Here is a 12983-nt window from a genome sequence, read left to right as displayed (position 1 = left end):
GTACTTCCTTTTACATCATTTTCATTTATCTTCCCAATTTTCCTGGATCTTTCTTACTTGATCATAAAAAAATCCCTTTTGAACTCTTCCATGACCTGAGACCAATTCAAAATTTTCTTGGAGTCTTTAAATGTAAGAGATTTTACTTGGTTGACTTCTGCGTGTGTGTTTTGATCTTCCTTGTCACCATTGTCACTTTGCATTGTCAGAAGCTTTTTCTACTGTTTGCTCACTTCCCAAGCCTATTACTTAATTTTTAATTCTTAGTTAAAATAGGATTCTATTTCCAGGGTGCAAGGTGTAATGTCCAAAGCTTCAGGAGTTTTGTGAAGCTATTTGCCAGAGTTCCTTCTAGAGATCTGTAAATTTTCAGTTCATTCAAGCTAGTATAATCTAAGAAGTGTTTTTTAACTACTTCCCTGGCCTGTGCTCTGGTCTATGAGTGACCACAAGGTTCCTGATCCTCTTTGGTTGTAAGTTTTAGTGCTCCTCTTCATCCTAAAACTGTGACCCCAGATTCCTATCCAGATCTGTATATGGGCAAAGCAGCAGAGTTCTACCTCAGTTCTAGTGACAAGATGCCAATAATCTCATTTTACCCAGCTGTGTAACACCTTACCCACTGTAGACTGTTCCTGCCATTGCCTCCTCTGACACAGCTACTCAATGGGTACCAAAAATATCACAAATCCCCTGTCAGGGATTTGGAGTATATGAAAGAAGACCCAGAACTAGCTAAGCTGGCTAATGAAAAAAAATATACCTGAGAAGTGTCAGATCTTAGTGCATATAAGAAAGCAGAAGTAATATGAGAGAAAGAGGTAAAAAAACAAAACAGTTTAATAATTATAAAGGAAATTTGAGAGGACACAGGTTGGGGATAGAAGCTTGTTTGTTTGTTTTTTTTTAAATCCAGAGATTCAGTATCAATTTTTAGGATGAAATAGTTAATTTGAATGACACAATTATCTTCAAATTTGCTTAGAGATTCTTGACTCAATTGTCTATTGTTTTGACTATGTGATGAGTGGACTAATCTCCCCTTTTTGTCAATATAAAAGTTCAGTAATATAGATACATTCTATTCTATAGATATATTCTAAGCATTTATAATATCTATATATAGTTATGTGTATACATACATACATTTCTCCCTTCCTTTACTTTCATTTCATTTATTTTGCTATGCAGTCTCACTGTTGTCATTCTATTCAATATAATTATTTGTTGCTCCTATAATTTAGTCTTTGATTTATGCATCATCATTGTCATAATGATTATTTTTGGCACAGCTATATGATTTTATAGGTATAGAGGCCTCTATACTTATGATCAATATTATTCTGGTGGTAATTTATTTGTACCATATAGAGTTAGGCAGTGTTGGAGGAGTTTAAGAAGTTAAGTGACTTGTCCATAGTCAGAGAGCTACTGTGTTATCAAAGATATAACTGAAAATCCAATGTTCTTGAATATGAACTAGTTCTTCATACATTATTTAACAATGTCTTATTATTTATAATATTGTTATTTGGTCTTCACTAAGTTCTACATCTTTATTTTTTTATTTCCCTTATTGATTATAATTTTCACTATGCTATAGTCTCTAAATGCAATTAATATTTCTGCCTTTTTGATTATGTTTATGAGGGAATTTTCTTTTTGGTTTAACATAACATTGATTTAATAAGGTTCTAAAAATAAGCAGGTACTTTAAGGTTTTCATCAAGTAATTTTATTACCATTTATTTTGCCACAGAATCTTAAGGACCAATGGATCTTTCCTTCTAAATTATATTTGATATCTCCTAAATTTATTGTCACTTCTATTAAATTTTGAGCTCTTTGAGAAAAGGAGTTCTTGCTTTCTATTTATATCCCTAGTGCTAAACAAAATTCCTTTCCATAAAGCAAGCATTTTTCATTCATTTGTTCATTAATGTGTCTATCATATTTCAGAATTTTGTTCAGATCCTTTCTATCTTAATAACTTTTCAAAATTTGAAGAAGGAATATTGAAATCACCTATAATTACTGTAAAACTAAGGAAGAGTTTTACTTTTTTTTAGTAAGGTTTTCCTTTAGAAATTGGATGTTATGACATTCAGTGTATACAAACATACATATATACATGTCATATTGATATTAATTCATATTCTATGATGTTATGAAGCATAACAAAGCTTTCTCATTTGGTTTTTATGGAATTATGAAATCATGATTGTCATATTTTCTTTTATGCATTCAGCTAAAGCATAATAGATTTTGTACCTATTTTTCCCTTTAACTCTTAGAATTATAATTATTTGTTTTTCTTGCTATCAAATCCTCTTATGTTACTTTAAAATGCTTTACTTTTTTACAGATTCCTGAAATATAGTATTTAGGCTTCCCATTTAATCATTTTTGGGGGCAATAATTCTCAAGATTGTCCTACCAAATTTGATAGTGTTAGTCGGTTGTTTTGATTTTTAGAGATTTCAGGTGTTTTTTCCCATTTTGCTATCTTTTTATTTTGTTCCATTTATTATATGAATTATATGAATATTATATGACTATTGTCATCCCTTATGAATTAAAAGATTAATATCAATCACAGGGTAATTGAGAATTTGAACATGAATGACTACAACACATAACAAGAAATAAAAAGTCAGAACAAAGGTTGTCTTCAATTAGATATATTAAAAAAAGTAAATGGAATAGTCATGTTGATAGATATTCCATATGTTAAAGTATTAGTCTTGTGATGTTCATAAAAAGAAAGGAAGAATCCCCAGCACATTGGTTGAATCTCTTTAGTAAACTTGTGGGAGGGCTCAGTTAAGAATTGTATGAGACTAGCAAACATGGATGATATTTATCTGATTAATTCAAGATAAAATTTACATCAATGAAATCAAAAATCCATTTGAAAATATAGGTATTTATTTAGAGCTCTCATGCATACACACATGCATATGTACATGAATACAAACACATGCATATACACATATGTACACAAAAGGAAATACAATTTACTGTAAAAATAAAATAGTTTATTTTACTAAAAATCTGAACACAAACTTTCCATAATCTATCTGAAGTATTTTGAACAGTGAGATACCAAGACACCTTTTGTGACAGAATTATAAAATACCCTATAGGTGCTTGTTTGAGAGCAAATGTTTTTAGCTCAATATCTATTGATTACATATCTCAAACTTAGTCAAAACTTTGTAAGAACAAATTCCTGTTGTTCCTTCTCTTTTGGTGTCTTTCATTTTTCTTTTTTTTTTTTTTTTTTAATTTGAAAGGTTATTGTATTGTTAAAAGTTTTAGTTGCATGAAAAATAGGCAATTTGTATTTGTTTAAAGTTATTTTTCTAACCTTGATTAAAAACAGTATACTTAAAAGTATTGGTAATACTTTATTAATTGTCTCATATTCTCATGCCTTCTCATAGCTGATATAGTGGAAGGTGCACATTAATGAAGATTGTGTCACCATTTTAAAATATAATAGAGCAATGAAGTATTCTGTGTCAAAGTCTGAAGAGAAAACAACAGGATACATCAGCAGCAGATAGTAGGTACAAATGGTAGACCTAACTTTAGCTACTAATTTTTTTCATTTGGTCTGGGGAATTTCTTTTGTGAAAAGTTCCATCAACAGTTGAACAAGAGATACTGGGATTTTACATTATTTTGTCATAACCATTGATTATAATTGTGATTATGAAATATGATATTTTTCACAGGCAGGATTTGAAATCATATCTTCCTGACAATAAGATAATCCCTCTAACCTTGAATTTATGCCATCTACCTTCAGTTTTCCTGAAAAGCCAACAAACATTAAGTGTCAGATACACTGATAAAAATGCTTAGAGATACAAGAAAGGCAAAAATAATCCCTTTTCTCAAGGTGTTCATAATCTAAAAATATAGACAACATGTAAACAGGTATGTGCAAACAAAGTATCTAAAAATCAATTAGAGAAAAATCTCAGAGGGAAAGCACTGAGAGGGAAGGATGACTGGAAAAGGCTTTTTGTAAAAATATGGGATTTGAGTTGAGGCTTGGAAGAAGTTAAAAAGTGGAGACAAAAGTGCAGAATTCTAAACTTGAGGGAAAGTCAGTAAAATCTGTAGGTGTCAGAAGATGGAGTGTCGTGCAAAGAATTACAAGGAATATGGGATCATCGAGTATATGAAGTTAAAATCAGCAAGACTTGGCAACAGATGACCCCTAGAGTAGAAGCTTAGATGACTGGGCTTTGGTGAAAGAAAAATGAATTCATTCTGTAACATGTTGGATTTAAGATGTCTACAGGACATCCAGTTTCAGATGTCCACTGGGCAATTGGAGATGCCAGACTGGAGGTCAGGTGAATAGTTAGGGCTACAAAAATAAATCTGATAATTATCATTTCAGATAATAAGTAGTATATGCTACCACAAGAAGAATAGAAGGAAACATTTTTGCAGCTAGATTGAAGATTAGGTTTTTAGCTACCTAAACAACAAGACAGATTTATTTACTTACTTATTCATGAGAATGGCAAATAAAACTTGACTAAACCATATAATTTTTACATTAAGAGATCCCCAAGAAACTCCATAACAACATTTGCAAGTGTTTCCATAAGAAGGAAAGTTTATGAAACATGTTTAAATATTTATGGAATGATAAAAATGAGGCATTAATTGGCAAACAACTTAATTAAAATGCTTTCTCAAGTAATTAGCAGCAAATACTTCCCTATCTGTTTTGCATGCCATTTGTCTTCTTCTCTGTTTGTTAAAGCCTGCCTGTCAGTCAAACTTTGCTGCAGGTAATTTTTTAGCTCTGTGGGGAAAATCTTCAAAAATTACATCTGAATTTAAAATATTTTGATTATCATTTTTATCTAACAAATTCTCTTTTTCACTTCATCTTCTATATGTCCCAGTAAAGCACCATCCTGGGAATTTAGGGCCTGAAGATGAAATTCTGCATCAAGGCATTACCGAGTTTCCAAAAACACTCTCCAGAGAACCAACTGAATCAATCTTGAATCAACAAACAGTGCAGTTAATTAATGAGCACACCATCAGGGAGCTTTTTTAAACAATGTTGACTGCTGCTGCCTCAGGACCAATAGCACCAGAAGTTATTGCTGGTTTGAAAGAAGTGACTCTTAGGGTTCCCCCAAGGCACCTTTTGCTTACATTAGCTATTTCCCACAACTTTTCCTTTTATTTGTACCCTAGGGGAAGTATACTTATTTGCTAAATTACTTTTTAAGTGATGCTCCTTCTTGCCAGTAGCCTGAGGTACAGCAGTGAAGATGCCACTGACTAAAAAATAACAGAAACTAACTCTGGTTATATTGAAAAAGTCTAGGATAAAAATTTCAACTAAAGAGACCATAGTTTTGAAATGGTACATGGGACTTGAGAAATTATAGGCTCTAGGGAGTTTTTTAAGAGAGTTCCAAGGTCCAATTCTGAGGGTGTCAATGATTTGCAAAATTCAAACCTGAATTTCATCATGTTAGTCTATTGCCTTTTTGTAACATTAGGTGACCTTGGTTCTCCAAGGCTATGACAGCAACTCACAAACTCTCTCAGGTCTATTCACTTAATCAAAAAGCATTCTAAATTATCTGCTTTGTGCCCAGCATTATTCAACATTCAGGAAAGAATATAAAGACAAAAGAAAAACAGCTAAGGAAGAAACAGACCCCATAATCATTTGTATATCTCCATCCTAAAACCGTGTAGTAGAGGATTGAATCTATAATCAGAAGGCCAGGGCTCAAATCTCTCTACTGACTCTACATATATGACATTAGGAAAGTTACATATTGTCAGTGACCTTTAATGTTCTTATCTATAAAATGAAGAGACAGAGCTAAATAACTTCTGAGGTGCCTTTGAATTCTAAAACTATGCTGCTCTTATCCTACAATCAGCTTAATCTCAGAAAGAATCATTATGCTGTATCTTTATGGCAAACATCCTTTCACTGAGAAGTGTTGTGACCCGAGTAAGAGGAGATGTTGTACCACCTTTTACAGAAAAAATGGGAAGACTTACATGAACTGACACAGAGTGAAGTAACTAGAAAGAATCACTATAACCAATGGCTACCAGAATATGAACAGAAAGAACACTAATATAAAAATTCAGTTTTATAATTTTTATTACCAATTTCAGCCTCAAAGAAGAGGTGAGAAAATTCACCTCTCTTCTTTTGGATTAAAGGTGCAGAATCTTGCATAGGTAGGCTGTCAGATGTGGTAGTTAATTTTGATGAATTGTCCACCCTCACTCTCTTGAAAGCTCTATGACAAAGGAAGATATTTGTAGAAAAATTTTCTCCCTGTCCTCTTGCCCCTAGACAGCAAGCAGTCTGATATAGCTTGAACATGTGCAGTTTTTCTAAGCATATTTCCATATTCGTCATGCTGCACCAAAAAACCAAAATAAAACAAACAAACAAACAAAAAAAAAGGAAAAAGAAAAACATGAGAAAAAAAGAAAAATGAGCAAAGAGCAAGTAGGAAAAAAAGTGAAAATACTATGTAGTGATCCATACTAAGTCCCCACAGCCCTCTCTTTGGGTGCAGATGTCTCTGCATCAGAAGTCTATTGGCATTGTCTTGAATCGCCTTATTGTTGAAAAGAACCAAGTCCATCACAGTTGATCTTCACATCATCTTGTTTTTGCTATGTACAATGTTCTCTTGGTTCTTCTCACTTCACATAGAATCAGTTCATGTAAGTCTTTCCAGGCTTTTCTGAAATCAACATTTCTTTTAAAACAATAATATTTCATTATATTTACATATAATTTATTCATTCATTCTCCAACTGATGGGCATTCGCTCAATTTCCATATCTTGCCACTACAAAAAGGATTACTACACACATTTTTGAACATGTGGTTTCTTTTCCCTTTTTTATAAATTATTTTGGAGTCACACCTAGTAGTGACACTGCTGAATCAAAGGGTATGCACAGTTTGATAGCCTTTTGGGCATAGGTCTAAACTGCTTTCCAGAATGGTTGGATCAGTTCACAACTCCATTAACAATGAATCCCCTCCAATATTTATCATTATATTTTCCTGTCACCTTAATCAATCAGAAAAGTGTGAGTGGTACTTCAAAGCTTTCTTAATTTGCATTTCTCTAATAGTGATTTGGGGCATTTTTTTTTCATATGACTAGAAATAGCTTTAATTTCTGCATCTGCAATTGTCTGTTTATATTGTTTGAGCTTTTAGGAAAAAAGTATTTTTAAATAAATTGATAAGTGAATATACATAAATATAGAGAAACAAGGAAAAGTAATGCATATAACTGATGTAAAATGAAGCAAATAAAAGGCAAGAAAATGATATGCAAAATGGCTACAAAAATATAAAAACTGTTAAAAATTAATGTTATGGACTTTTGGATCACAAGAGCAACCCCATGGAGGAAAAAAAACAAACACTTTTTGTAAGACCAACAATCTCTCAAATCTCTTTAAAACAGAAATTACACATCAAAGATAAAAAAACTTCAGCTGTCCCCATAATCTAGAACATTCAGAATTACAAAGTGATCTTCAACTAATTTAGCACTCCTTCCCTAACTCCCATACTAACAGGATTGTGGTTCTATTAATATATACAAGGAATAACACAGGCTTGTGACAACCTAACCTTGCATTCTAGTACTTCGTAAGTTTTTTAAGTGCCAAGGTAACCCTGGTTCAAGACTGTGGACATTCACTCTGGTTGTGATAGATAGCTGGTGCAGCCACAACTCTTCAGGTAAAAAAGTCTGCAAGATGTCATAACCTTACAGCATTATAAAGCTTTGAATGAGGCTGGTACAGTCAATATTCCAAAAAGACCATCACAGCTAGGGCTGATGCAGACAACTTAGTACCAGTGCTGCAAAGGTGAAAATTGCCAGTACTATAACAAATAAAGAAATAGAGGAAATAGGACAGGACATCAAAACAGGATTCTGTGTTACTCTGGGACTGTGAAATTACTCACTAAACTTGAAGGAAAAACCACAACATTCAGACTGGGGCCAGTTATGACCACTAATTTTGTCATTTGTGTCACACCTTGGGCTAGCGAATTGTGAATTGTCCAGCATGGTAAAGATTGAGATGTTTTGAAATCCATCTCCAAGGAAACCACAAACATAGAAGGAATCAAAAAGTGAATGAGATAAGGGACAAAGACTTAAATTACTAAAATTTAAGGAAGAAAAAAGGCAAAGACCTTGAACATAAACAAATTAAAACAAAAGAGAAAATAGTGTCAACAGAATGAAATATTTCCTCTAGATCTAGTAAATTAGTTCAAGCTTCTACAAATAACACCATTTTTGTTATATTATGCTGTATCATGTTATAATATGAATAACAACGCAAAACAAAAGAAAATTATCCAACACATGATGAGACGGAATATCTTGTATAATTTGAGAAGAAACTAGAACTATAACATGTTGTTCTTGAGTGGTTCAAAATAGAAATTAGAATCATGACAGCAAAATTTATGGTCTTCACAGGAAAAATAATGGGCAGAATAGAAAATAACTGGAATCTGCAAAGCACTCTTCACTAAAAAAATGAAAAGAAGAACAATAGATTAGGAATAAAAGTTAATAGAACTGAAGAACAATCTTGAAGTAGAGAAGTAAAAAACCATAACATTATAAGAAAATAAGTTCATTATGCAAATAGAACCTACTAATCTCAAAGACAAGATGCATAGAGAAATCCTACAGATTGTAGGTTTCCCAAAAGAACATGACAGGACAGAAATCTTAACAACACACTACAGGAAATTTCCTAAGGTAGAAAATGAATACCAATTAAAAAGAATTCTCAAATAACTTTTAGAAGGAAAAAACAAAACAAAACAAAACAAGAATATTGCTCCAAAAATCATAATGGTTAGATTTATTTTATAATTTCTATTCAGAAACTAGAAGTTCTTTGAGTAATCAGGAGAAAGACCTTCGGATATAGAGAAAAGGAAATCTGAACTCTACAAACTATTCTGCCACCACTAGAAACACTAAAAAGAATGGAATATTCCCTTCTATAGAAATGTGTTTCCAAAAGCACTGGAGCTCAGGATGTAGCCCAGGGAAAATCTGAGCTTAACTAAGCATGAAAAAAGATGTACATTCAGTAATTAAAAAGGCATTTTGAATATCTTATGAAAGAAAACCAGAACTCGAAAGACTGCTTCACATCAATAAAAAAGTGAATGTTGTATTATTAGAAAAGAAAAGAAAAGAAAAGAAAAGAAAAGAAAAGAAAAGAAAAAGAACATAGTCCTTGGAAGAAGTGTGAGAAGATACCTTATCCCAAATTTTATAGAGGTTTAAGTTCTAAAGATGAGGACATTACATATATTTTTAAATATATTAATCAATTTTACTCTTTTTTTTCTGGTTCCCCTTTTTCTTTGAAAAGAAAATCTCCTTCCAAGATGGTGGAGAAGGCACACGTGAGATTCTGAGCTCCTCTTATACCCTCATTACCAATTTTTAAAATCAGCCTCAAAAAATAGTGCTAGACTGGTAATGTTCACGAAGATTGGAAATACAACTCACCAGCCAAAGAGAATCAGGAACATCGCCGGAAAAGGTTTCTCCTGAGTGGCAGGAACAGACTGGCTCAGGGCAGGGATAGAATAGGGAGTAGGGGTGGCCTCTGTGGTTGGAAGGTTTACATAGAGCTCTCTGCCATAGCCTGACTTCTTTGCTTTGGTCGCAGAGTAGTGGACCAGCAGAGAAATCAAAGCCTAGGGTAGAGGGTACACTGAGGAATGCCAGAGCAGGATCTGGCTATGCCCACCCAGGACTGGAAGTAACTCAGCACAGACCATAACATAGCTCTTCAGAGGCATTCTACAGCTAGGGCCTCTAGTAGGGGGGTAGTCACAAAACTGCATGGCAGAAGCACAGCCTGGGGCAGCCTCTCATCTGGACAGTGAGGGGCTCAGCCTGGGGTAGTGGAATCTCCCCAGCTCAACTGTGCTCCCCAGGCAGAGACACTTCTAGTGTGGTGATGGATCAGGCAACTGCTAACATTCAAAGCAGGCATTTATGGGGGGGGGAGGGGGCAGGTAGAGGGGGCAGTGAATCTTTTGCTGCTTAACCTCTAGCCCCAAGGCAGAAGCTAATCCTCACAGTAGGATTCGTCCCAGGGCACTTATACAGCCCGGCCCTTGATACTCAAGCCTAGTCACTTCTATGTGGAGCTCTTCCCAGAGCACTCCTGCAGATCAGACTCTCCTTGAAGCCCTTTGGCAAAACAGCTACTGTCCATATACACATGCTTGTTCTGCAGAGGAAGCTGGTAATCTCCTTGCCCTAAAGGCAGACCCTAAAGGCTTTTAAAAAATGAGTAAAAAAACCAAGATTGATAGCCTCTATACAGAAAGAGAGTGGGCTTCCAACCCCAAGGAGACTAATAGCAAACAGCCTCCAGACAATACCCCAAATAAAACTCTCCTGGAAGAGACTATTAAAAATCTCAAAAGAGAGTTAGAAGAAAAATATGGAAAAGAAAGAGAAGCTATGCAAGAGAGTAACAACCTTCTGAAATGTGAATTGGAAAAGATAAAAAATTCACAGGAAGTGCAGGGAAACAGAATTAGGTAATTGGAAAAGGTAAGGAAATCATAGGAAAGTAGAATATGTGAATTGGAAAAGATAAAGAATTCCCAAGAAAGTAGGATTTGTGAGTTGGAAAAAGAAAATAACTCACTAAAAACAAATTTAGTGAAATGGAAAAAAAATTCCACAGAGCAAAACAACTCATTTAAAAACTCAATTGGACACATACCAAAAGAAGTAAAAAAAAAAAAAAAAAAGTTAATGAAGAAAATAACTCATTAAAAATGAGAACTGAACAAATAAAAATGAATGAATCATTGAGACACCAAGAAAAACCAAAAAAAAAATAATAATGAAAAACTGAAGAAAAATATCAAATATCTACTTGGAAAAATGACAGACCTGGAAAATAGATCTAGGAGAGATAATCTGAGAATTATTGGACTTCCAGAAAATTATAATGCAAAAAAAAGCCTAGATGCTATTTTACAGGAAATCATCAAAGAGAACTGCCCAGAGGTAATAGAAACAGAAGGTAAAATAGGCATTGAAAGAATTCATCGAACACCTTCTGAAAAAGACCTATAAAAAAAAAATCCTCGGAATATTGTGGCCAAATTTCAGAACTATCAGACTAAGGAAAAAATATTACAAGCAGCCAGGAAAAAACAATTCAAATACCAAGGTGCCACAATAAGGGTCACTCAAGATCTGGCTCCCTCCACATTAAAGGATCAAAGAGCCTGAAATCTGATATTTAGAAAGGCAAAAGAACTTGGAATGCAGCCAACTATAAACTACCCAGCTAAGTTTAGCATTTTCTTCCATGGAATAAGATGGATATTTAATGAAACAGATGAATTCCATTTGTTTCTAAGGAAAAAACCAGATCTAAACAAAAATTTGATCTCTAACCATAGGACTCAAAAGAAGTAGAAAAAGGTAAAAGGAACTGTTGAGAACTGTATTTCTGTTGTGGATATACATTAAGACTATATGTATAATTTGATTTTACTGATATAAAAAAGGGAAGTAGAAATGGAAAGAGGATAATGTCAGAAAAAGGGGAAAAGGGAGATATAAAGAGAGAAACTACATCTCACGAAGAGGCAAAGAAAACCTATTATATCTGAGATTAGAGAGGGGGAAGAACATTGTGTGAATCTTACTCTCATCAGAATTGGTTCAAAGAGAAAATAACTGACATTTATTTTACAGAGAATTCTCTATCACCTCATTAAAAAGGGGGAGAGGAAAAGGGAAAAGGAAAAGAGTAATAAGGGAAGGGTACAAGAAAGGGAAAGGGATTTAAAGGGAGGAGGGAGGGATACTAAAGAGGGAGAGCTGCATGACACAAGTGGGGCCCGTAAGTTTAATACTGGGGAAGGGATTCAGGGAGGGCAAGGGGAAAAAGCATAATCTGTTATCAAACATAACTATTAAATTAAAAAAGAAAAAGAAAAGAAAATCCCTTAGTACAGGGAAGGGAAGGGATGCTGAATAAAAGTTAGGCAATGTGAAAAAAATTACATTAAAATTTCTTAAAATTATAATGATGTTAAACAGTGTCTAAAAATTGAAGAAAAATCTAATCCATGATTCTTCATGTACATCAATGATCTCAGATATTCTGAAATGTGAAATACATTTCAAAGCTGCCAACTCATTTGGTAAGGAAAAATAAAATTTCTTCTTTTCTGTATTTTTCTATTCAAAAACTTTAGGGCCTTTTAATACAGATAAATTTAATTTGGAAATTGGGAATGTCATTCAGTAGAGTTAGGTTTTTCTCCCATTACCTCATGATCAGAATTTATTTGTTATATATTTGGGGCTTTTATTTTATTCTATTGGTAGGAAAAGAAATGTCTTTTTATGTTGAATAAATAAATAACAGGGATAGATTTCCAGAACTTCTGAATGTTGTCACAACATATTTTAATAAAACTAGACTTAAAATGAACTTCCTTAAAATATATTTTAGTTTCATAGAACTATAATAATTCTATTTTCCTATATGCTTAGGAACTTTTGAAAGTTTCACAAATTAATTCTATTGTTTTAAAGAAATTATTTACTTCCACATTTATAAATCTGGAAATATCACAGTATTAAATGCTGGAAAGCATAAGACTATCGACTACCACTGGCTAAAATAATTTGTTTCAAAAGAAGGACAACATTCATTACATATACACAATTCAGTTGATATTCACAATGATATAGCACTTTTTAGGGTTCTTCACAATAATGCCAAGAGGCAGATAATGCACGTATTTTCTAATTTTACAGATAATGAAACAGTTCAGGGAAATAGTGACTTGTGCATTGCTAATTTTGTATATGGGACTCCAACATAAATTTCTAATTCTG

Source organism: Sminthopsis crassicaudata, chromosome 1 (assembly GCF_048593235.1).
Source record: "Sminthopsis crassicaudata isolate SCR6 chromosome 1, ASM4859323v1, whole genome shotgun sequence".
NCBI classification, from domain to species: Eukaryota; Metazoa; Chordata; class Mammalia; order Dasyuromorphia; family Dasyuridae; genus Sminthopsis; species Sminthopsis crassicaudata.
The sequence above is the reverse complement of the archived record's forward strand: the minus strand, read 5'-3'. Positions refer to the sequence as shown.